Source organism: Belonocnema kinseyi, chromosome 2 (assembly GCF_010883055.1).
Source record: "Belonocnema kinseyi isolate 2016_QV_RU_SX_M_011 chromosome 2, B_treatae_v1, whole genome shotgun sequence".
In the NCBI taxonomy this organism is placed as follows: domain Eukaryota; kingdom Metazoa; phylum Arthropoda; class Insecta; order Hymenoptera; family Cynipidae; genus Belonocnema; species Belonocnema kinseyi.
In genome coordinates this window covers 88,613,817-88,641,354 of record NC_046658.1, presented here as the reverse complement: position 1 = coordinate 88,641,354, position 27,538 = coordinate 88,613,817, and the positions used below count along the sequence as shown (strand labels likewise).

The window sequence follows — 27,538 nt, the reverse complement described above, 5'->3', positions numbered from 1 at the left end:
TTTTCCGTGATTTAATTCAAATTTAGGTAAACTTAATTTTCTAGGGCGTCAAAAGAAGGAAAAATATATAGTTTAGTTCCATGGAAAAATTTCAAACAATTTTTTACTAATGAGTGCTAAGAGCTCATTGAAAAAGATTCAAACATTTTTCATATTATTTTATAAAGTAGAAAAAAAGGTTAACAAGTACTTAAAGCAACATCGTGCCAAAATAAATAATTTTAGAATAAATTTGAGTAAGTTTAAGAGATATTTACAAGTTTTAACATCATTAAAAAACAATAAAAATTTATAAGTGATTTGAGTACTTTTTTGAAAATTCAGGATAATGACATAAATTCTTTAGGTTTCCAAAACAATTTCTTACAAATTTTTAATTTGAAAAATGAGCTTCAGCAGAAAATTCAAAAAAGATTTTAAAACATCAAATATTTCCTTAAATTTCGAGAAAGAGTAGAAGATTTTAAAGCAAAATGTTTTAATTTTGTAACATTAAAAAATAAAAAATAAATTAAACCATAAAATTCTACAAATATTGCGAAAATTTACAAGAATAAAGAAGATTTTTAAACTGCAGAAGATTTTAAAAATGCAGATTTATGTGAAAGTTCTTAAACAAAAAGAAAGCCAGACGTTAAAAACGCAAACGTCTGGACACTCATGGTTTTTTTTTCAAATTAAAATTTGTGAAAAAAATTTGTGAAAAACTGTAAAACCATATGGTAAAGTATCACATGCCCTTAATTAGAATAACTTTGACAGGTCTCAAGTGAAGAAATTAATGTTATTCAAGTTTTTAGGAAAAATGGGGATATTTTAGGCAGCAGTTTAGATTTTAAATAACTTTTCTAAATGTTAAGAAAAATTCAAGTCAGATAAAAATATTTTTAAAATTTTAAGAATTATTGTGTAGATATTTAATTCTGAAAGGGCTCGAACTTTTCCTATTATTTTGTACAATCCTGTAAAATATATTTTTTTCTTAATCTAGATTTTTTGTTGGTGAATATGAAATATTCACAAATATTTTATAATTTTCTTCAAATTCGTAAGAAATTTTGGAAGATTTTGAGGTAAATTTTTTACACTTCAAATGATTTTTCAACATTTTAAGAAAAAATTGGATTCATTTACAAATATTTTTAGGAATTCAGGAGGCTTTGCCTAGACTTCAAATATTTTAAACCTTGGAAGCATTTCCGAAAATTTATGAAATATTTTTTTTTTTCTGAAGTTATAAAAGACCTAAATATCTTTTGAAAAGGCTGAAATTTTTCTGATACTTTGTAAAATACTGTAAAATAAAATATATATTTTCTAAATCTTCTGCATTCTTTTCTTGACACATCTTGAATATTTAAAAATCTTTCCTAATTGTCTCATGAAAATGATAAAATTTATATAATTCTTTTAAAAAATGCTGATGCTTCTTCCCTTGGAAATAAATTTAAGATGTGTGTAACTAAACAAATATCAAAAAAGCATTATTGTGTTACGTCAAAATATTGTTTAATTTATTTCTATACTGCACTCCATCCTGAAAATCTATTTTTATTTGCAAAATGTCTGTTAAGTTTTTAAAAATAATACAAAAAAAATATTACGTAACTGCAGTTAGGGTGTGTGAAGGTAAAATTGTTTAAAATAACGATACGGAATATATGAACGCTCCCTAATAATAGTACTCGTACATTTTACGATGCATTGATACACTGAATCCATTCTTTCAGAATCTAATTTCAATAAGAATATAATTCTTCAGAAAATTTTAACAAATGAATTGTTATTAGAAAATTAAGCAAATTATAAAAATGAGTATAAAAGTGAGCGCGCGCGTGCGCTCGCACATAATAGTCTAGTATTTTAAAAATCAGCTATTTTGTTAACAGTTTCATGATTTTGTCAAAAAATTAACTTTAGTTGAATCAATCTTTTTTGGTTATTTTTTTTTGAAATTAGGATTATAAAAGATAAAAGAAAATTTTTCATTAAAGTTTTGATGACAAATCAAATTCAATTTTCTTACCTTCTTTCGATAAGGTAGGTCGCAGAATTATTTAAAATTTAATATGCTTGAATTTGATTCCTACTAAAAATTGTAATAAAGCATGCAACAAATAACTGATATCCACTTTCAATTTCCTCTATTTTAATAGTGTAAAAAATATCTTAATTTTTACTTTATGTTTTACACCATTTTTTGATATGATTTCTTGACAACTCTAAAAATATATTTTAAATTAACCATATTGTTCAAACCCTTCATCCTTATTTGATCATTTTTATCAGAATTCTATCCGAACTTCTTGATAACTTTTCTCCCGGCCAAAGGCGCCCTCTATGGCGAAACTCCGCACTTAAACAATTTTTAGGCCGGTGGCACGCACCTGGCCAGGAAAGATTAAAGAGTGGTGGAATATAGTTAGAATGGAGCTGGAAAAGAGGCTGTGGAAGTGGTTGTGATGTTGATGCAAGCGTGCTGACTACCAACTACTGAGTCAGTCGGTTCAGCACCGGTCTCGATGCTCGATCGTGATTTATAGTTTCCCGCTAGATTTTTTGATCCATAGATCAGCCGGTTTTTTTGATCTAATTAATCGGTATTAATTTTTTTAACTTTTGGGTTGAATTTGTGCAATTTTGTTTTGTGGCAGTGTCAGGATTAACATCAGAAATATTATCCCATCCAGTGTTTATATAGGTATGTCAACAATAAACAAACTATTCCTATTCTAATTATAATATAGAGTACAAATAAATGTTTTATAAGAAAAATTCCTCAGTGGAGTTAAACTTCAAATTTAAGAAAAAAGTGAGTCAAAGATAAATAGCGATATATTCATACGGAAGTATGAATGTATATATTTTTTTCTGATATTTATATTATTGTTTGGTATAAAGTAATTGCATAATTTTTGAATACATAAGAGATTCTGCGAAGGTAATTAAATTGATCAATTTAAAGATGATTTTGATAAAACTTCTATTGTTTAAAATCAAAACGGTACAAAAAATGTTTATAATTTGTAAATTATTGTTTCTTTATTCTATAATTGTTAATTAGTTAAAAATGAATATTTTTTCTGACCCATTTTTTATTGATTCAATTAGTATCTTGATTAAAAAATTGGTTTTATTAAAGTTATTTTACATATTAAATTAGAAAATTTAAAAATTAAATCTGCAAATAATTTCTCCGGATCAAAAAGTTATTAAAAAAACGTATTTCCGGTAAAAAAAGTGGTTCTTTTCTTGCACCAAAATCATTAAAATGATAGAATTTGCAAGTTTGAAAGATTTCGGATTTTGTTATTGTTTTTCGTCTTGAACTTACATTTTTATTTACAAATGACATTAGTGTTTTTCGTCGAAAAAAAAGTTTCAGCTATTATTCTAAGGAAAATTAAAAGTGAAAGAAAATATTCAATTGAATTTTCAACTGCTGTAAATTCAACTTTTAATTTTCTTCAATTTTCAATAGTTTAAAATTTAACTTTTGAAAATACAAATCTTGAAAATTTAACTGTTGAAAAGTTATGCAAATTAAAAATTACATTTTGAACTGTTAAAATATCAAGCAAAAATATCATTTTTAAATAAAAACAAGTGTAAAAAACCTAATTTTCACATTGGACTTTAAACCATAAACATCTTAATCAATAAGAAAATGAGAAAAGTCGATTTTTTCCAAAATGAGTTGCCATTGGGAAAGTGCTTCGGCAAATTAAAATTCATTCAGTGGACTTTCATGGGATATAATAGGAGATTTTGCAATCTTTAATAATTTTGTGTTACGTTATGTTAGTGCCTTATGTCGGAAATTGTATTTTTAATAACAAATAATCAGATTTCAAGGAATATTTGTAATATATAAACAATAATAAAAAGTTTTTAACAAATTTAGGTTACGTTAGTGTTTTTCTTTAAATTTCACTGTTTTATAGTTTACATACTGTTCAAAAATATTATATAATAATTTGAAGTAAAAAAATAATTTTTTCTAAATTATCAAAATTAGTGTCTTAAAAGTTGTGTGAAACACCAAACAAGAATAATCTTTTGTTTGTTTCCTTGTTTGATAAAATTTCTACTCTTTTATGTAAAAATAAGAAGAAATGCCTATCTAGGACAGAAAGTTAATTAACTTTTCTGAGAAAGCAAATCTGTTTCATTTGACTACAATTAGTCATATCGGACATTCATCCGGTTTTCTTATCATTTATCATTGAAGAAAATACATTCATAAAAGAAGCGATTGCTGATAGAAGACGAGCAAATTTATTTTCTTGTAGATGCCTCCCAGAATCGATCCTGATAAACTTGCTGATGTTCGATTTACTGATTTGAAATCAGTTGAAAAATTAAGATCGATTTGCGAGATCCAAGATATAGTTCTGTATAGACTATAGAGAAGACGAGCCCTTCCAAGATATCGATCAGTCGTTCAATTTCATGTAGTCAATGAAGCCGGTGATACGATTTCGATTCCCCGAGTAATCGAACTATGCAATCTCAAGTCTGATTGTCGGTTGAGCCCCTGTATTCTCGACCGACGAGCCCATCCCACGTGTTTTTATTATCACCGAACCCAGCCCTTGTCCAATAATATTTAACGACCGTGACAGTTGCAACTTTCAAAAATAAAAACACCCCATGGCTTTTTTAGGAGTGCCGGTTCCAAGCCGGTTCATATCCAGATTTCACACTCTTTCCACTATTCCCCTCTTTGCCCTTTTTTGCAAGAATTCCTCTTTTTTTCCTGGTTTCGAAAAAATTTCCTCTTTTCCTGTTTGTTGCTAAAATGGGAACTAACCTGATAGCCCCAATGAGAAAATTCAACTATTTTTGGTAATTTTAATATTATTTTTGGTTGATTCTGGGCCAATATAGAGGCAAATTATTAAATTTTCCAAGTTCGAAAGGTAATAATAATAATAATAATAAATAATAATGACCCCAAACACAATAGAAAATTCACACTTTTTTGTAATTGCTTTTGAAATATTACTTTTCGCGCAATATTTATACAAATCGAAATCTTTTGATGAATTGAGGTAAACATTTATGACTCCAATTAAAAGTAATCTTATCATCATTCACAGCCAACCCTGCAGATTGGAACGAATCTTGAGCTTACAATTAGTTTATCTCTTTTAAATTTGTTTTTAACGTCGAAATGAAATCTACTTTTTTGTGAATCATTATATGGACCAAAATCAGAACACGAAAAAGATCAGAAATCGATTTGGGTTTCTAACTCTCTCCTTTCCGGCTCATTAGAGATAAATATACAACACAAAAAGAGACAAAAAGAATGAGTCCACCAAAACCAGGTTCAGAATTTATCTTTCTTTGGTTAAAAACTCATTTATTTTATTGGAAATTTTTAAGATTTAATTTAAAGTCTTCCGTCTTGGTTTAGAATTCAACTGCGTTGTTGAACATTCGCCTTTTGGATAAAAAATTCATCCTTTACGATCAAAATTCATCTTTTTGTAGAAAAATGTCATTTTTTGGTTAAAACCTTATTTTTTAAATTAAAAAGTCCACTATTATATTTTTGGTTCAGAATTCATCACTTTTGATTGACATTTTTATGAATATTCAACTACCTATATTGTTAAGTGTCATATTTTTGGTTAAACACTCAATTTCTTAGTTGAAAGTTGAACTGTTTAATTGGAAATTTGTATTTTTTTAGTAAAAAATTATCTTCTACATTGAATATTCGTACTTTCTGCTTAAAAATTAAATTTTCTGCTGAATATTCATCCTTTCGAGTTTAAAATTGGAATTTTTTTTTAATTCGACTTTTTAGCTTCAAACTGCAATTCTTGTTGAAAATTTCTTTCTTTTGATAGAACCTTTATCCTTTTTGGTTAAAAATACAACTGTTTTTGGTTGCCAAATTAATTATATTGTTGAAGATTCAAAGCTTTTTTTAATTGTTCTTTTTACTTAAAAATTTAATTACTTCTTAGTTGAAAATTCAAGTCCTTTTTTAACAATTTAATTTTTGGTTCAAGGCTTATCTGCTTGGTTGAAAATGTAACTATTTTATCAAAATTTTTGTTGGAAATTCATATTTTTAGTAAAAAATCAATCTTTTTCATTAAAAAATTCATGTTTTCAGGTTTAAAAGTTCAATTTTTTTTTAAATTCGACTTTTTAGCTTGAAAATTAGATTCTTGTATAGATTCGATTTGTTGATAAAACATGTATCCTTTTTGGTTAAAAATGCAACTGTTTTTGGTTAAACACTTCATTATATGGTTGAAAATTCAAATATTTTCTTAAAAGTTATTTTTCTGGTTGAAAATTTAATTACTTATTGACTGAAAGTTCAAGTGCTTTGTGAAAACTTCATTTTTTGTTTGAAGATGTTACTATTTTGTCTAAGTTTTTTTTTGTTTAAAGTTTTTTTACTGGAGATCTCACTATTTTATTTTCGGTTGAGAGTGGAACTTTTTAATTTATAAATTTCATGATTTAGTAGCAAAAAATTAAAAATTTTGCCAAATACTTAATCTTCTTAGTTAAAAATGGATTTTTTTAAAATTTATCTTTTGTGATGAAAATTCAACTGTTTAATTGAAAAGTAATCTTTTTTCGTAGGGTATTTAGCTTTTCTGTGGAACACTCAACTATTTGGTCGAAAATAATTTTTTTGTCATTTATATTTTTGGGTGAAAATTCCGCTGCTTTGCAGAAAATTTGTCTTTTTGACTTGAAATTTCAACAGTGTGGTCAAAAACCCAACTTGAAAGTTCAACTATTTTATTTTAAATACAAATACTTTTTCGAAAATTTATTTGTCTGTTCAAAAACTCTTTTGATAAAAGAATCATCTTTTTTAGTTGAAAACTTAACTGTTTTTGTTTAAAATTTAATGTTTTTCGTTTGAATATTTGATAATTTTGTGGAAAAATAGTAATTGTAGACTGAAAATTCACCTATGGTTAAAAATTTCACGTTGTTGAAAATTTTTTGAAAAAGTTCAACTTTTTGTTAAAAATTAATATTTCTTCGTTTAAAATTAACTTTTTTTTTTGTTGAAAGATCATCTTTTTATTTATTTTTTGGTTGAAAAGTACATTATTTGGTTCAAAATGCAAATCTTGTTTCTTTCTGGTTTCGATCAATGTGAGCTGATAGTAAAATAATCAAATTGAAAATTACGAAATAAATATTAATAAATTAATAATATCAATAATAGTTTTATTAACTTTGACACATGTAAAACCATTTTGATCTAATTACAAATGAAGGCAGATAGGGGTAACATTTTCACCAAACAAAAGTAAAATTTGCTTATGTGATCGCGCTTCAGTCATTCGAAGTTTTCAATTTCTAAAGGTTGTTTCGTTCCCACAAGTTTATTGAGAAATAGAAGTGCTCACCGTGAAAATTCACGCAAGAAGAACTCTCAGGATTTCCTTGTAATCTATCTCTATCATCGATTGGAAATTGTGTGGAAATGGCCTCTCATCAATAAGTCAAATCCAAACCAAAAAAATATATTCCATAACTCATTCATTTTTCTGAATGAAACGGATATTTGCCTTTGTGAGGCATAATTATTATAATGACAGGTTTTTTGTTGCGTACCGCCTGAAATTTTATCGTACTTTGGAAATATTATTTCCACATAAACATTTTTTCCTGGAAGAATTCAACAATTTGATAAGAAACGGAAAATTAAATGCAAATTGAGTTTGTTTATGTTTGCTACTTCACTTGAGTATAAAATGATTAAAACCACCAGATAACTTCAACAAACAATGTAAAGAAATCATTTGTTTTTTGTAATGAAAGATTAAAAATAAGACATTTTAAATAAAAATGTTTAAAAATTAAAATAATACTCAACGGTAGAACTATTTGTAAAATTGTGGCCAAGAAAGGCTTAATAATTACATAATGAATTACAATATGTTGTCACATTAGTCTCTTTCTTGACCATAAATTAGGAATATTAATAAACATTTTAATGATTTATAATTATTGAGGAAACGCTTCAGAAATTGTATGGGCTTTAACCACTAAGCTAATAAAGCTTTATACTTTATTTAGATAAAATGTACCGTAATATGGTACATAGTTTGTGTAGCATTTACCTCTAACAGTATTGCATCAAAATGATAAACGAGTACAGGTTGTAAAATTTAGACGTTGGGTAATTTTCTCTGTAAAGAACAATTTGATGATTATACAATTTTCCACCTTATAGCAGATTTTCTTAAAGACAATAATTTTATTGACGAATGACTTTAGATACTTTCTCACGAATATTGCAGAATTCCTCAGATATTTATTTGAACAGTTCATCAAATAATTTGCTGATGAATTGAGGCGTGACAAGAATGTCCATGTAAATAAGATATTTCTGCAAAATTGCATGAGTCATGAGAAAAACTTATTTATGCACAGGAAGTGATTTGATTCAAAATTTCATTTTCTTCATATCTAGCAAATACCTGTTTCCTGATTAAAATTGTATGTGATAACTGAAAGAGAATGCAGACTGCACTATAAACTAAAAATGAGTTTCTTGGTTTAAAAAATTTCAGAGGTCGTATTTCTTAACCGCTTTTGAGTGTTTTTTTAAATGCATTTTTACTTTGTTATTTATGTTTCAACGTGCAAACATAAAACATTTTTTAAACTTGTGCTACTTACTTTGCCCTCTCTAATACAATTTCTTCAAAAACTCTACAGAATTAGTAAATTGACTTTCGATTTCTTTAATTATAACAAACAAATATAAATTACCAGAACTAGCTTCTGCTGTGTTATCTGTGTTTCAATGGATTTTTAACCGATTGTAGAGTGTTTTTTTTTAATTGAAGCCTATTAGAATTTAAAAATATTTACCAAGGCAAATTTGTGACGAAAATTTTATAATTTTTTAAGCTGCAAACTTAAAAAAATGTAAATTTTTGCTACCCACTTTCTCCCATTCTATAAAATTTCTTGAAAAATGCCTTTAGAATTAGTAAATGTACTTTCAATTAACAGAATTTTTTTATTATTCATTAAAGGGACTGACTAGTATTGCGGAATTTTCCGTAGCGTTAGCCCTGAACAAGCTGGAAAAGGGGTTAGTCAAACGGAAAATTCCATAACGGCAGAGTACGTTGAATAAATTATGTAATTTGTTTCCTCATTATAAATATTTATTATCAGAACTTGAAGGTGCTACATTTGCTGTGTTTTAATGTATTATTTGTACTCATTTTTTTCAGTAAACGAAATTAATAATTAATCACAGCCGAACACTATATAGATAATAATTTTATTTGTTATAAACATTTATCATAGATAAATTCAATTGTTTGGCTTTATCAAGCCTAGACTATTTTTCTTATCCACGAAATGATTTTTGTTTCATCTCAAGAATAAGAATTTAACACAATAGATTAAAATAAAACAACAATTATTATTGTTGACAACATTTTTTAGACGAAATTCACTTATTTTGCAGTTCTTACATTAAAACATTTTTATTTAACAGAAACCTTTTTTCATCGTAAGAATGATATTTTGACATAATAATTGCGATCGACATCTGTTGTGAACAAATTACTTTTTTGCACTGCTGTGAATAAATGATTTAATTTATTTCTTTGTAACAATTAAGGAAATGATAGAATTGAATCTACAATAAAAATATTTTTTTAGTCATTTTACATATTAAACAAAAAGTAAACTAAGCTTTTTCAATTTTTTTCCGTTTGGAATGCATACGATTTTTTTATTTCACGTTGAATTAAATGTGTGCATTTTCTCATAATGCGACTTATCGATGAGTTTTATAAATGTACATTATTTTTTTATAATCTCAGTCAACAAAGTATCTTTTATCCACAAAATAAATGTTGTGTTCTTGTTGGTTATATTTATTATTATTAAAGTTTATTATTATTATTAAATAAATAAGTTTCATTTATATCTATAATTTTTAAATGCAAGGAGACATACATTTTTGTACTTGCAGAAATAAATTTCAAAATTAAACATTGGTATCCTTATTCAGTATTACTTAACTTGAATTAAAACTTAAATTGCTATAAACTTACATTCTGAATAATTCAAGAACAAAATAAAGCTATGTAAATTCATGGAAACCAAATTATTCAAATTTATTACCTTTTTAAAATCGGAAGCAAAACTTTTAAATTGCGGACTTACTTCTAAGTGCAGTTAAAGAGTTTAAGCAATATTCTCTCACTTTCGATATGCCATAAAGACATTTACTTCCTAATAGGAAACAGAAGACTATGACGCTATTTTCTCTCAGTGAGTTCATTTTACGACGTATTTAAATGACTAACTGAGCTACAAAACTCGTTATTAAAATACTAAATTACATTCCTAAAAAAATATGTTTTCCTTGAAAGAATGAAAGCTTTATATTTTTGATATTGAAATTTTCATCTCCGATAAACATTTTAAAATAAAATTTAAAATATATTTTAAAATAAATATTTTAAAAACAAATATACAAAAACTAGGGAATTTCTATGCAATGAACTATGAATTCACTCCACTAATAAGTTTAAAACATTTTAATTTCTATCAAACATTTGATTTCTTGACTTAAAATGTTATATAGTTCACGGATATTTAAACACTAGTCAGAAAAATCAGGGGATTTTGAAAATCAAGTTTAGTGGTCACATTTATTATGTTTCCGGAATTACAAAAATTTCTATAGTAGCAATGATATTTTCTTAATATAGAATAAGTGTGGAAAAGTCCTTCAAATTTGCATTGACCGATAATTTTACAATTAATTGTTGGTAAATTAGTCTGCGATTAGTAAAATGCGTTCATATTTAAATAGAATTGACTGGATTTTTTAAAAAGTAGGCATGAAATTTTCTCAAAAGTAGGCGTGGCATTTTAAAAGCAGCTTTTAATGGGAATATTTTAATTTATTTATATATCTACAAGAAAGACGCCCTGTGTATTTGAGAATTAGAAATTTAAAAACATTTAATTTCTGATGCTTTCTACCTTTCGCGTTTTCAAGATTCGTAAATTCTTCTCAAAGTCTTAAAAACATTATGTACAATTTAAGGCTTTATTGTTGAATAATTTCAGTTTGAATTTAATGAAAATTCGTCAATAAATTTCACTTTCATTTCGGTTGAAAATTGATCTTCTTCGGTTGAGGAGTCAATTATTTTGTTGAAATTTCGTATTTTTATTGGTTAAAATCAACTGTTTTTTATTTTTAAATAAAATATTTATTGGTTTAAATATCTACTATTACATTACTCTTAGAAAAATTATATTTTTTGCTTGAAAACTGAATAGGTTGGTTGAACGGCGAAAAAATTTGATCAACAGTCATTTTTTGTTGAAAGTTTGTCATTTTAGTTGAAAATTCAACTTTGATTGAAAATTGAACTATTTTGTTGCAAATTAATTTTATTTTTTGAACATTAATTTATTATTTTTTATAATTGATATTTTTTATTCAAAAAGTAAAGTATATTTAAAAGTTCTTGTATTTTGTTAAAAAAAATTTTTTAATGGACAATTGATCTTTTTGGTTTAAAAATGTATTTCATTTGATAGACATTTTATCTTCTTTTGACAAATAATGTATTTTTTTGGTTGAAAGTTCATCTCTTTGGTCGATGAACGTACATGGTTAAAATTTCAACTGTTTTTCTTTAAAATTAATATATTTTGTTTTGAAGTTTACCTATTTGGTTGCAAATGCAACGATTTATTTAAAAAAAATCATGTTTCTTAATTAAAAATGACCTTTTTGTTGAAAATGTATCTTTTCCTGTTTAAAAGTCAACGGTTGTCTAAAACTCTAAAACGTTCGAATTTTTATCATGAAAGTTTATTTCGTAAGTTGAAAGCTTAACTACTTTCTTTAAAATTGGTCTTTTTAAATTGAAAATTCAACTACTTCGGTAAAAGTTGACTTTTGTTAAAAAATTATCTTCTTTTATGAAAATTTAATTATTTTGATGAGAATCTAACTTTTTTATAAATTACTTTTTTTCTTTTAAAATATCAACTAACTTGAGAGTCAACGTTTTTCTAAAAAAAGCTTAATAATTTAAAAATTTCGTTGAAAATTTATCTCTTTAGTTAGGAAATTCAAGTATTGAATTAAAAAACCAACTATTTTGTTCAATATTTAATTGCGTTGTTAAAAATTTAAGTATTTTGTTGGAAATTTATCTCTTTTGCTCTCGAAAGTTTAACTATTTGGCTGCAATTGTAACTTTTAGTCAACAATTAATGTTCCCTAATAAATATGCAACTATTAGGTTAAAAATTCATGATTTTTAATTAATAATTAATTTTTCATTGAAAATTTACCTTTTTCTGTTTAAAAGTTAACGATTGTCTAAAGAATTCGAATTTGCAGCTTGAAAGTTCATCTCTTTGGTTGAAAATTTACTTATTTTGTGAAGAATGATCTAAACAGTAGAAATTCATCTTCTCGGTTTTTAAAATTTAGCTCTCTTGGTAGAAAGTTCATCTTGTGATTAAAAAAATGCAACTATAACATTTTTTCTGGAAAATTCGTATTTTTGGGTTGAAAAATCAGCTAGTTAGTTAAAAATTCAACTACTTTATAAAAATTTAATTATTTCGTTAAAAATTCAACAATTACACTTTTTGTTAAAAATTAACCTTTTTTAATTTAAAAGTCAACGGGTTATTAAAACATTCAACTTTTCACCTTGAAAATTCAACTAATATTTAGTTCTAAATGGAACGGTTTGATTAAAGATTAATTTTCTTTATTTCAAAATTCAACTATCAGGTTGAACAATTTTTTTATTATTGAAAATTCATCTTTTTGGGCTTACGTGTCAACGATTTTCTAAAAAACTTTGACAGTTTCAAAATTTCGTTAACAATTCATCCCTTCAGTTAGAAAATTCAAGTATCCGGTTAAAAAATCAACTGTTTTCTTTAATGTTTAATTGCTTTGTTCAAAATTGGGATATTCTATTAAAAAGTAATCCTTTTTTGTGTAAAGTTCAACTGTTTTGTTGAAAATTTGTCTATTTGGATTAAATATTAGTTTTTTTTTAATTAAATATTTTTCCTTGTTACTGGAAATTGAACAATTTTGTTACAAATTCATCTTTTTTATAAAAATAGAATTATTTTGTTAAGAGCTCATCTCTTTCGATGGAAGATTCAAAAGTTTTGTTGAAGATTTTTCCGTTTGTATTGAAAATAAATCTTTTATGGTCGAAAAGAGTCAATTTTTTTTTATGGAACTGATAAATAAATTTTAAATATTTTAATTCGAAATTTTTTATTTATTCTATCAAATATTCCATGTTAGAAATATTACAAGAATAAAATGCATTAATTTTCAGAAACAATGAAAAAATGGCTAGGGAAAAATGCGGGAGAAGTCGTGGGATTTTGAAAATGAAATCTTAAAGCTACCCTGAGAATCCGAGCGAGTGTAGCGAATGTAATTGTTTGATTATTGAGACTGAAAAAGTGCAACAAGTTACCAAGAATATTGCATAGAAGAGTAAATATAAAGTGCCCCTGCGTGACCAATTGGTTGGCTCCATCGGAATGCAGCAGGTGGTGCTTTGCTAATCTCCGTTTTCACGCCTCCAGCGATCCTAATGACGTATGTACAGTACCTTCAGTACACCATTCTACACACACGGTCTCCAGGGTGTGTTACCTGGCTGGTACCTATTTGCACTCTTCACTTCAATGAATAGCCTAAGGCTGGCTTTTTGCACTCGAATGTAGTCCACATTATTTTCTCAACAATGAACATTGAACAATGCTCTAGTTTCCACCATCAGAGAAATATGAATTTATCAAAGATTAATTGAGTGACCTCTCACTTATTACAATGATTGTTATATGATTATGAGTACTTTCACCAGGCGCGGAGAAATGCCTTTCCACGAATTGACGTTCACACCTGGTTCAATTTTTGTAGCCCAGTGACCCCTTTGTTTCTTGCTCTGATGATAAATGGTACGTACATATTTCGTACATTCTCATTTCCGTGCCATTTTCTCTTGCAAATAACGAGCACTGACAATAGGGATCCCAAGATTCTTTTTGCGAAACAGAAGAAACGGAGTTTTTATTAGAATCGATTTTTCGTTTTAAAGGAGCTGCAACAAAAACTTATCTTTCTTGCTGATAAGGAACCCAAAATTATGAATGGTTTCAAAAGAAACTCCAAAATTATGGATTCAAACTGTTCTAATAGAGACTTTTTGTCACTTCTGCCTGAACTCACTTTGAAGATTTCACAAGTTAATGATTATTTTACTTAATGATTCGGATTGAATAATATTGCACTGGGAAAAATTCGATCATTGGCACCCACTAATGGCCATCTATCGGATATCAACGAACTAAAAAGGGAACCCTCAAAAAGACTTCCTTTAGAGTCCTAGTTGTAAAGGATGCCAACTTTTACTTTGACCGCTCGATTATCAAAAATTGCTTCTCTAAAATTTATTCAGCGAAATTTTGACTGTTGAAATTAGTAACGTAAGGTCTCACGGAACAATAACTGATAGATTTTTATTGAGTAGTATTCCAATGTAATCCGAAAAATCCAGTGTGATTTGTAGTAATCCACTTGTAATCCAGAATAATCCAGCGTAATTCAATTGTTTTCCAACTAATTCAAAGTAATTCCGGCTAAAAATGTATGCATTTTGTTCAAAATGCAACTGTTCTGTGAAAAATTAATCTATATTGTAGGAAATTTAACAGTTTTGTCAAAAAGTCATTTTTTTATTCATTTGTTTTTTTAAATTCGTCTGTTTTGGTTAAATATTAATTTATTTAACTAAGAATTTAACTATTTCATTTTGGATTGTAATCTTATAGTTTTTAGATAAAAATTCAAATATTCTGTTAAAAATTTGCCTTTTTTTTATAGATAGTTAATATTTTTGTTTAAACATGCATATTTTTAGCCGAAAATTGAAATATTTTCGTACATTTTTTTAAATATTTGGGCGAACATTTGTTTTTCCTTTCTTAACAATTAATTTAGTTACCTGAAAACTGAACTATTTCATTTTTTATTAGAAGTTTACCTTGATGGTAGAAAATGCAAATACTCGGTTAACAGTTGGGCAACTTTTTTTTGTAAAAAACAATTTTTTTTAAATATAGCTATTCCATTTTTGGGTAAATATTTATATTTTTATGAAAATTCATATGTTATGCTGAAAATGTATCTATTTTTAGTTGGAAATTCCTGAGGACTTGGTTTAAAATTCGCTTAGTCTATTAAGAATTTATTTCTTTTAATAGAAAATTAATTTTCTGGGCTGACAATTTATGTTTTGGTTAAAAATTCAATTAAAAGTTGTTAAAAATTACTCTATTTTGTAGAAAATGTCACTATTTTGTTGAAAATTGATCATTTTGGGTTTAAAATTCAACTATTTTGTTGACAATTACCTTTTTGCTAAAAATTCATGTCGTAGGATTATTGGTTTTATTTTCAGGAATTCTGCAAATTTGCTAAAAATCATTCTACTTTTTAGAAAGTTCCAGAATTTTATGAAAGTAATTTACCAGAATGAAAGACTATTGATATATTAAAATTTTTTTAAATCTTCTGAATTTAAAATCAAATATTTCAAAAATTAACAAGAAAAAAATTTCTATTTATATTGGATTATGAAACAATTCAAAAGGATTCGAATTTGAAAGTGAATTTACATTATTAAATCCCCGTGTCAAGTTCAAAAATTATTAAAATTTTCTGGTATAGAATCTACAAATCATTCCACTAGCACCCCTTTATTTACCATTAAAAATTTAGAAATAAATAAAAGTCTAAGCCGATTTAATTAGAAGGAATTCAATTAATCTATTTTTATTTTCAAGAACATTGTTTTTTTTCTGTACTGGCATTTTTTTGATCCTGAAAAAGTGATAACAAAAGTATACCCTTTTTTGTGAAAAAAACTTTATTTTTTCTCTAACTGGGGCTATTAATCTGTTGTCACAAATTTTAAAACCCCATAATTCACGTTTCTGAACATTAAAAAATAAAATTAACGACTTTAAGCGTAGGCAGAAATACCAATAAAATTACGTTCTTGGAGATGCAATTTCGAAATAATTGCAGTTAAGTCCATAATTACGTGATAGGCCTCTTGATGTGAAAAATATTGTTACTGCGTAAATTCACGACACTGAATGGTCATGCTGGGATGATGTAGATCTTAAATTACCTTGAGAATTTTCACGCATTTTTCATGCTTAACATTTTTTTTAAACACGAAAACATTTCAATTCTCTGACACCTGCACAATGAGAAAAATTCTCCGGAATGTAATAACGAAAGTCATACTCCCATACTCAAAGAAACTATCTGAAATTATAAGCAATTACTTGCATAAATGAGTGAAAATGATTGTGAAGTCTGAGAAATAAATTATCATATTCGGGGTCAATGATAATTATTTTATGCTATTGTCTTTTTAATGTTAAGAAAGTTGTTTTCCTAGTATTACAAAGTATTTTGTAAAGTTTCCTTTCTCAGAGCAGGAAAACGAAACTTATGTAAAATGTATTTGGTGCGGCAGGGTGGCTGCAATTCAGGGGAAATTCAGGGAATTTTGATGGTCAGGAAAAAGTCAAGGATTTTGAAAAAATACGGCAAAAGTCAGGGAATTTCTTTAAGAAGCATTTTGAGTAACTGTCAAATCACATTCAAAGAATTTATCATTTTTCTTAATTGTAAGGAATTTTCCAGAAATTCCAAAGATTTCAAGGGATTTAAAAGTATTGCAAACGTTTTGTAATATTTTAGGTTATTTTTAAAGATTTAAAAGATTTTTTGATAGATTTCAATAATTTGGAAGGATTTCAAAGGATTTTCAAAGTTCAAAGGAAATTTCAAGAGCTTTTAAAAGTACCAAAGGATTTCGAAATATTTCTAAGGATTTGAAATATTATTGGGTATTTTAATAATAATCAAAAGGTTATAAGGAGTTTTCAATGTTTTCAACAATTTAAAGGGATTTTCAAGAATTGTTAAGATTTCAATTATTTCTAAAACTTTCAAGGAATTTCAGAAGATTTGAATGTTTTGAGCGTATTTTTGAAGATTCCGAAGCATTTTGACAGAATAAAAAAATGTTCAAAGAAAATTTTGAAAATAAATAATTTTTTGAATTTTTTTGAAAATAAATCAATTTTGAAAACTATCTTAAAGAATTAATCAAATTTTCATGACATTTAAAGAATTTCTTAGAATCTTCAAAGGTTTGAATGAGATTAAGGATTTTAACAGTTCTCGTGGACTTTTAATAACTTTCCAGGCTTTGTGGAAATATCATATTTTACGTAATTTCGTGAAATTTTATGAAACATATTTGAATGGATTTCAAGAAAGTTATTCATGAGAATTAAGTGATTTCGAAGAATTTCAGGTAATACCGAACATGCAAAGAATTTTCGAGCTTCTCGAATATTTTATCAAATTTCAAGGAATTGTTCGCTGATTTACAAAATTTAAAGTAATTTCAAAGAATTTGACATATTTTAGGTTGTTTAAAAAGATACCAAGGGATTTCAAAAGTTTTTTTACTATATGTAATATTTTAGGGCATTTAAAAATATTCCAAGGAATATTTAATAGAATTCAATCATTTGAAGGGTCCCATTGTACTTAAAATATTTTAAGCTATAGTTTTTAATATCCTAAGGAATTTTTTTTTTCTTAGTAACATAATGGAATTTGAAAGGATTTTAAATATTTCAAGGTATTTTCTAAATTTCCACGGAATTTTCAAAAGTTATAAATCTTTTTAATGATTTCAAAAGACTTGAAATGCTTTAGGTAATTTTTAAGTATTCTAATGAATTCTTCATTCATGTCAATCATTTAAAGAAATTTTTAAGGATTTGAAATATTTTAGACTATTTAAAAAAAAATTCAAGGCATTTTCAATAAATTTAAAAAGTTTCAAGATATTTCCCAAGATTTTACAAGATTTAAAATGTTTTAGGGTATTTCAAAAAATTCCCATGAATTTTCAATTGATTTCGGTACTTTAATGGTATTTTAAATATTTTAGGGTATTTTAAAAGATTTCAAGAAATTCTTAATAGATTTCCATAATATTGATATTTACAATGGACTTTCAATATTTTATGGTATTTTTTAAATGCTTCAACGAATTTTTAATTAGCTTTAATAATTTGAAGAAATTTGGAAGGATTTGAGATATTTCAGGGCATTTTTAAAGTTTTAAATGTTTCAAGGGGTTTCAAAATTTTCTAAAGAATTAAATATATTTTAGGGCTTTAAAAAGAATTCCTATTTGTTTAAATTTCTTAATTGTTTTAAATATTTTGAGGAAATTTTGAAAAATTTTAAATGTTGAAGTTTGTTTTTAAAGGTCTCAAGGTATTTTCAAAAAATTAAAAAAGAATGAAGGCCTTTTCCAGGGTTTCAATAATTTTATGGGATTTAATAGTTCTTAAAGTATTTCAATCAATTTTCCAGGATTTTAAGAAATATCAAATTTCATAGAATTTCAAAGGATTATAATATATAATTTTAACGGATTTCAAAGAATTTATTCCCGTGAAGTGAGAGATTTCGTAGAATTTAAAAAGATTTAAAGAAATTAAAAATATATTTTTTTGAAAATAATCTGAATTGTTATTATTAGTGCTACATTCTTTGAATTCGTTAAAATTCTCTTGGATTTTTTAATTTACTTAAATTCTTCAAAATTCACGCAATTCTACTTAATTCGCTGGATTGTTTTCAGTCTTTGTTTAATTCATTCTGAGGTCTTGTAAATCCATCTGGGATTTTGAGAGATTTGATCAAATTCTTCTGAATTCCCTCGCAGTTTTCTAAATTCATTTCCATCTTACTGAATTCAATGAGTTTTTCCATATTTTTTAATTGCTTTCCATTCATCTTAAATTTTTATTCATTTCAACGAATTCTGTCAAAAGTTTTGGTAATGTTTTCGATTTAAATGGGTTAAATTTTTTCAAGTAAACTAGGATGTTGCATCACTGATAATAATAAATTAAAACTTATTTTATTGCATTCATAAAAGATTCTATATTAACAATTTTGGAAGATCAGAATTTTTGTCTTTAATTATTAATGGTCAGAGAAAATAAAATATTCAGGGAAACGTCAGGGAATTTTCAAAATTTAGTTTTTCAGTTAACTTTGTTACACATATTATAAATAATTTTAATAAAGTGATGACAATTTTCCTCTATAATATTTAAGATCATATCGAGAAAAGTGAAATTTTGCCATAACGGTCGCTGCAAGTGGAACCATTGTTCTTATTGCGCACGATTACTTATTGTTTATGATTTATGCCTCAACGTTTTCATAGCGGCATTCGCTAAACTCTTTTTCTTCTTGTCGAACACAATTGGAAAGCAATCATATTTTATCGATAAGTCGTGTCGGTTTAACGATAGAAAGAAGGTCAATAAAGTCGGATGTGTGGATTTAGAAGGAGTGAAATTAATCCTGATATTTGATAAGAGTTCGGAGATAAAAATCATAAAAAACCTTATTCCGTCGTTGACGATGCTCATTGTTGCAAATACTTATTATTTTTTCAAGTTTATGAAAATATAATTTTCCTCAGATTCTTCAGAAAATTCAAAAAGATTTTTGAAGATTGCAGATATGTCACATCAAAATTTATACAAAAAAATTAATTTTCAACCAAATTTTTAAGTTTTTAACCCTGAGAGATAAACTTTTAACGACAAATATAATGTATAATTGATATTTTAACCAAAAAGATGTTAATTTTATATAAAAAACAGTTAAACTCATCTAAAAAAGATGAATTTTCAACAAAAAGTTTAATTCTCAACCAAATGGCTGAATTTTCAACCAAACAGATTAATTTTCCTCGAAATATTTATATTTTTTAACAAAGCGATAAATTTTCATAAAAATTATGGATTCTTAACACAAAATTTAATAATTTACATTTCTATTTCAAAGTACTTTAACTAGAAATTATAAGCAGTCGACTTCGTGGAAATAACACGAATTTTGAATAAAATAATTCAATCTTTGACCAAAACAGATGGACTTTTAAACAAATATTTGAATTTTTAACCAAATAGATGATTTTAAACAAATAAGATTAATTTTCTGTAAAAAATCCAATTTTCAACAAAATACATGAATTTGTAAAATAAAAATATTAATGTTCAACAAAAAAATACATGTTGACTCAAGTTGATGACTTTTCAACCAAGAAGAAGAATGATCTACCAGAAAAGACGAAATTTAACAAAGTACCTACATAAGTTTAAAAAAAAGTTGATTTTTTAGCTAATAAGATTAGTTTTCTTCGAAAAAGAGGAGTCTTTAAGAAATTAAAATTTTCAACCAAATAGTTGAATTTTAAATAAAAAAGATACATTTTTCCCACAAATGGAATAATGAAATTTTCATTAAGAAAAATTAAATTTTTTACGAAAAAGCTGAGTTTTCAACAAAATATTCGAATTTTCAATGAAATAGTTCAGTTTTTTACTAAAAAAAGGAGTTTTTAACCAAAAATGATATATTTACATTTTCAGACTGAGAATTTATTTTTAAGAAAAAACAAATAATTTTTAATTCAAGAAATGAATTTTTAACTAAAATGACGAATCTTCAGCAAAAAAATGTGCTCTTAAATAAGTAGTTGAATTTTAAACATAAAGATGAATTTTCAAGCACGAAGGTTCATTTTCTATCCAAGAACACGGATTTTCAACAAAATACAATTGAATGAATTTTCAATAAAAAAAATGAATTTTCAACTTAAATTATGAATCTTAAAAAAAAGTTTAAACAATGTAGTTCGCATTTTTAACCATGGAACTGAATTGAAGCCACAAAAGATGAATTCTCAACTGAAAGTTTAATTTTTAATATTTCAAATAAAAGATATTTTCTCTTAAGTCAAAAGCAGTTGAAATCATAAAAAAAAGGCGAATTTTTAACAAAATAGTAGTTGAATCTGCAACAAAAACAGATAAATTTGTAGCAAAACAGTTGCTTTTTTAACCAAAAATTATTAAATTTCCACTGAAAGAAATTATTTTTGAAACATTTTTCAATCTGACACGAATTATTCCTCAAATTTTGCGAAATTTTTCAAAATTTTCGAAAATGAAAAAATTGCATTGAAATTTACCTATGTTTCTTCAAAAGTTATAAAATTCTTTTCCTTATCGTGAAACATTTTAAAAACTAAAAAAAAACTCCAAAGTTTATTTCAAAATCTTCAAAAATCTACATTTTGTTAAATTTTTTCATCATTTTTGAAACTTTGTTTTAAAACTTCTAAATATCTGTTAAAATGATTAGAATTTTTCTTAAGAATTTGAAAAAATCCTGCGAAGTTAAAAAAATTACATTCAAATCTTTCCGATTCTTTATTGATAGTTTTTGAAAACTTCTGTAATATTTTGAAATATTTTTCAATATTCTCTTATAATAAATTTTGTAAAATAAAAAATTATTTAAAGTTTTCCAAGATATCTTCAAAAATGCCTCAACAAATTCTTTAATCAAAAAAGATTTTTCAAACAAGAAAAAACAAAAATTTCACTCTCTGATTTTTTGTACGTGGCCGCGTCTATATGGATTCTATGTTATATTTCTTGAACTATGAAAATTAAATTTTTTATTTGAAATTGCTTCCCTGGCGAATATATCGGATAGGAATTTCTTCCGAACCAATCCGTACCAATCTAAACCAAATTTTTAATCCGAATCAATTTGAACTCGGATCGATTAACACTGAATTTTCAATCCGAATGAATCCGAATTCGCATTGAATTGGATGGGTTCGGATGTAATCGGATTGAGTCGGATTCATTTTTGACCAATTTAGATGAAACGAAATGTAGACATTTTTTGGATTGGTTAGAATTAACTCGAATTGGTTAGGATACAGATTCCGGAATGATTCGGATGACTTCGGATTGATTCGGAAGGAAATCATATCTGATACTTTCTCCAGAGTGGAGACCTCAGTTCTATTGATTTATTAGTATTAATAATTGGAAAATATCAAAAATAAAATTAAAAAATATTGTCAATTTTGCGAAAAAAGTACAAATCTGTAGCCGTTTTTACTACGGACTCATTATCCCTTTTTTTACTACAGACTCATTATCCCTAATATGCACTAGATGTTGCTTCCTTATTTTCGATAAGAATCTCCTAACATATTTTTACGATTTTCTCCATAGTTGCTCGATTGTACTCTTCAATGAGTTCCATAAAACGAGAAACAGTCTTAGATAAAGAGTAATAAATTGTCCTATCGCCTGCTTAATTAGCTTAACGAAGATCTATAATGAATCCATTATCGCTTTGTGAAAATCTTTCATGGAATCGTAATTACTTAATTGATTAGTGAAGAATGACGTATTAGAATTACATTTTGACGGAATCAGCCTACAATATTTAGCTACTATCACTTTTGTTATAAAAAAATTATAGTTTTTTCAATGAGTTCAAAACACCGACTAGGAATTTATTTTTAAAACGTTAATAGTTCTTTGCAGAAAAATATTTTTCTCATTCATTTAAAATTACATAAATGGTTCACCATTGGATTCCACATATTACTATAAAGTCATTCTAACTTCCAAAGGAGAATTTATGATAAGCGATAATGAATACTGAGCAGTGTGCTAAATTGATAAGAAAGTAAACATTGCTTTATGTTTAAGTCAGATAACTACTTTTCTGCAAAACAATTATTTTTCTTGGTGTAAAATGTAGTAAATAAAATAATAATAATTCAAAGTTGAATTCTGAAGAAATGTAGTACTTCTTATTATTATCTATAAAATAATCTTGAACAATTTAAAAATAAGGTAACTTTAAATTAGGCGTGTACAAGAGTAAACAATTCGCAACGAAGTATTCAGGTTTGAAATTGAAAAAAACTAAGACCCTTGAGAAATTAACTGCTCGAAATCAAAAAAGTTAAATTACTCAAATTTTCGCATAGAGAGCGATTATTTAAAATTGAAATTTTTAATATGGTCCCGTTTCAAATCAAGGATTGTAAACATTTTACCAATATTTTAACTTTTAATCTTTCTCAACAGGACAATTTAAAAATTTAGTTGTGAAAACCTGGGTTGAAAATCAGATTTTTTTACTTGGAAATTAATTTTCAGACTGCAATTTTAACTATTATTTTTTTGGGATCTTTTTTTAGTTAAAAACTCATGTATTTTATTAAAAATTCGTCCTTTTTGGTTGAATTCAACTGTTTTTTATTAAAAATTACAATATGTTTTGGCTGAAATATCAACTATTAAATTCAACATTGAGAACTTATCTTTTATTTAAAGTTTAACTACTTGATTGAAAAATAACTTTTTTGTTAAAAATGTAAATATTTTATTAAAATTTAGTTTTTTGGTTTAATATGAATTTTTTTAACCATAATTTAACTAATTCCATTTTTGTAAAAAAAATTTTTTGTTAAAAATTCAACAATGTGGTTAAAAATTGATATTTTGTCGTAGAAAATTGATCTATTGGTTGGAAATCCATCGTTAAGTTTGAAAACTCAATTATTTCAATTAAAAACTTATCATTTTTAGTTCAAACGTAATCTTTTTGGTTAAAAATAAGATTCTTACAGCTGACGATTTATCATTTTATGTTAGTTAAAAAATCGTCTCTTTCGTTGAAAGTTCAACTTTTTGATGATAAAACGTTTTTTTGTCGTTAAAAATGTAGCTATTCTATTTTCGATTGAAAACTTATCTTTTTTATTTCAAAATTCAATTATTTCGTTGCAGAATAATAATTTTGGTTTAAAATAAAATTATTAGAATTGACAATTCATCATTTTAGTTAGGACTCCGTAACTTTCTTCGAAAATTTAGCAACATTGTTGAAAATTTATTTTTTTCTGATTCAAAATTAAATTGCATAAATGTTATTGTAACTTGTCGATTTTTGAGTAAAAAATAATCTTTTTTTATTTGAAAATTTGACTATTTGGTTAAAAAATCATGTGCTATGTTGAAAACTCTTATTTTTTTGGTTAAATATTTATCTTTTTGGTTAAAAATTCACCTATCTTGTTCAAAAAAGCATTTTTACTTGAACTGTTACTAGTTTGAAGAAATTTTACAGTTTTGTATTTTTACCCCGTTTTTACGAGGTATTCACTCGTCTGAGAAATATATTTAATTCCAAAATTTAATATGTCAAACATACAATGAATTTGAATTTATATGAAGATAATGTAAAAATTAGTTTTACTTATTATATAAATTCATAGTCCTTATGAACAAATTCAAGAAATAAATAATATGTTCGAAGTATTATTTATATTCAATGATTCGATGGTAATAATGTATTTTAAAATATCTTACAATATAATTTGTCAAAGCTTTCTCAAGTAAAGAAATATATATAACAGTGAAACTCTTCTATAGCGCCGATTTTGGGGCTGGCGGTGGTTGGGATCTAACTCATTGTAGCCCGCTCCGCTTTCGCTTGTTCACGCCTGAGTGCTCGTCTGAGTGACAATCGCGGACTACGCGCACCGCGCGCAGCTCCTGTTACACCTACCTGCGTCGCTGCGTATTTTGAATAAATTCGCGAAATCGTATTTATTTTTGGAGTCGCTAGTTTAAAAAAATGCGAAATACTGGAATATAACCCCATATTATTAAAAATTATAACTGGAAAAATCTTAAGATATCTGGAAAAAACTGTAATTACCAGGATTTTAAAATTACTTTTTGCCTTTATTTTAAATACCAAAAATCTCTTCAAGATTTAACTTTTTCCCCTTTTAATACATCTACAAAATTTCCATAATTTTTTCAATTTAGTCAATTATAAATATTAGATCGATTGATTCGCGACCAGGACTTCGAATTGCTTTGTCAGATAGGCAAATGTTTTCGAAAAGGTTATCTAACAGAATTTACGCGTTTAGAAAAATGGAGGCGAAGTTATAAAATACGATTAAAAATACCTCGAGTACAGGAAGTAACATCTCCATTTACGTAACTAAGTAAGCTATGTAAATAGAAACTGAAGTGCACAAAATACGATACCCGTATACCCCCGTCTCTCTTTTGATGAATTCCAAGCATGTAGGGGAAACCAGTACGAGCTGAATACCAGTACAAACTGAAGACCAGTATGAGTTGAATATCAGTTCATACTGAATAATGAGGAAAATCTACTGGGTTTTAAAGAAAATTTCTTCAGTATTTTTTTTTATGAGTAGCAATATTAAAAACGAATTTTTTAATTAGTCTTTTTCACTTTTTATAAATTCTAAAATTGAAAAATGTGTTTTTGATATAAGGGGTCGTCCATAAACTACGTTAACCATTTTTTAAAATTTTGTATCCTCGAACCGCCCTTGTTGATGACCGTAGTTTTGAAGTTCTGCTCAAAATTCTCTCAAAACAGAAGAAATAGGTAATTTTTAACAAAGTAAGGGAATAATAGAACTATAAAATCTTTTTGATTAAAGTATTAATAATGCAATATAATTTTTAACCCACAAAGGTCATTTTTGTTTACTAAAAAGTCGTATTTTCTATCAAATAATTGAACTTTCAATCAAATAATTAAGTATTTAAGCAAACAAGACGAATTTTTTTCAGAGAAAGTGGAATTTTCCACCAAGAAATATGACTCTTCTGCCATAAAAGTTATTGTCGACCCAAAAATATTACATTTTTAACAAAAAAGTAATTTTTAACCAAGTAGTATCATTTTCAAGCCACAAAACATATTTTTAATAAATAAATTGAATTTTCAACCGGAAAAGACTAGATTTTAACCAAATAGTTGAATCTTCTACAAAAAAGATGCATTATCAACCGTAAAATATGAATATTTTACTGGAACACGAATTTTCATTTTTGATAAATTAATCGAAAAAAGTAATTTTTGTAAAAGTATATGAATTTTCAACCAAAATGAAATGATGAATTAAGAAAATATATTAGTTTTCTAACGCAAAAGAGGAATTTTCACCAAAATACATGCTTTTTCTATCAAATCGTTGAATTTTCAACTTTTCAACTTATAAAGTATCAACTTTGAACCAAAAACGAAATAGTTAAATTTTCAAAAAAACAAAAAACGAATTTTCAAAACAAATAGTAAAATTTTCAGACAAAAAGGTGAGTCTTTAACAATTTTTTTAACAAATTGGTTGAAGATTCAACCAAGTAGTTGAATTTGGTGATAAACAAAATTTCGACCCAATAATTAAATTAAGTTCTACCAAAAACGACGGACAGGCAAAATGCTCAATGCATGTAGAATCGATTTCTGAGTGAATGGACCCTTGACTTTTTGTCCACCTTGCACTGGTTCCCCTATAACTGTATCATAAATCATTCAATATAAAGACTCACTTGTTCTTAAATTTCAAACTGTTTAATTTTTTCCCTTTTTACTTAAAGAATAATGATGCGGTACAAAAATTCTCAAGGCTAAAAGGTCTGATAAAAATCAGTTGTTCGCGAATGTGCTGTATTTTTATTGCAAAACGTGACCTATCTTGCGTGCGAGAAAAAATTTGTAATGAATATTTAAATGTATTTTTCTTAAATAAGTTGAAAATGATAGTTTTCAGATATAAAGTTAATTTTCAAGGACTTTTGAATTTTATAATATCCATTGACTGAATAATCTTTACTAATATTAAAAAAATGAAATTTTGTCTGCTTGGTTCCATATTTACAGAAAATTCTTTGATTAGAATCTTCAAAAAAAAATCCAAAGCCCAAGTGTACTCTATGTATTTAGTATATTCAGATCAAATCTCTAGCATATTCTAGAATATTCAAAAACATTTCAAATTTTAAACAAATCGAGAAAATTAGAGAGTATTTCAGAGTATTCAAAAAATATAATCTTCTTTAAAAGACAGTCGAATCTGGATTTAGTAATACTGGATTTAGCGTTTCCGAAAAATAATTCCGAACTGCGGCAATGCGTGAGAGGAGTGGCGGGGAATATGCGGTATTCACTCAGGCGTGAGGAAACAGAGACAAACAAAAGAGAGATTAAACATAATCAAAAATTAGTGAAAGATTAAGAAACTAGTAAAAATTATAATGTTTTTTGTTTCAAAATTCCAATTTTCCATGTAAAACGGCAACGAACCTAAACCTAAAAACCAAACCTTAAATGTTAAGAAATTTTACGTCTTCTTCGAAACTTTCTGATTTTATTAAAACAAAACTTTTTTTAATAATAATTTTTTAACAGAAACCTCTAACATAAACATAATAAATGGTGACAGTACAGAACTAGCTAACCAACAATATCGGAATTTTTCGGGATAGTAAAAAACATTCTGTTAAATCGAAATCATCACCTAAAGATAAGACTTCCGAGGTGACGTTTCAATGATTCAAACTAAAAAAAAAATAATAATCAGAAAAAGTTATCGAGTCTCCAAGAAATAGATGTGTCGTTTTACAATGTCAAAGTGACTCTGACCACAAA

The 27,538-nt window shown here is 26.2% G+C and overlaps 1 protein-coding gene across 3 annotated transcripts in view; it reads left to right on the top strand.

Moving 5' to 3' along the window:
• The first annotated feature begins 2,450 nt into the window (after positions 1 to 2,450).
• LOC117168421 overlaps positions 2,451 to 27,538 on the top strand; it is a 230,340-nt gene continuing 205,252 nt past the window's right edge. For all 3 annotated transcript variants that reach the window (XM_033354058.1, XM_033354055.1, XM_033354056.1), the window contains exon 1: positions 2,451 to 2,701. The gene's annotated coding sequence lies outside the window, so the exon portion shown is untranslated. The remainder of the gene's footprint in view (positions 2,702 to 27,538) is intronic.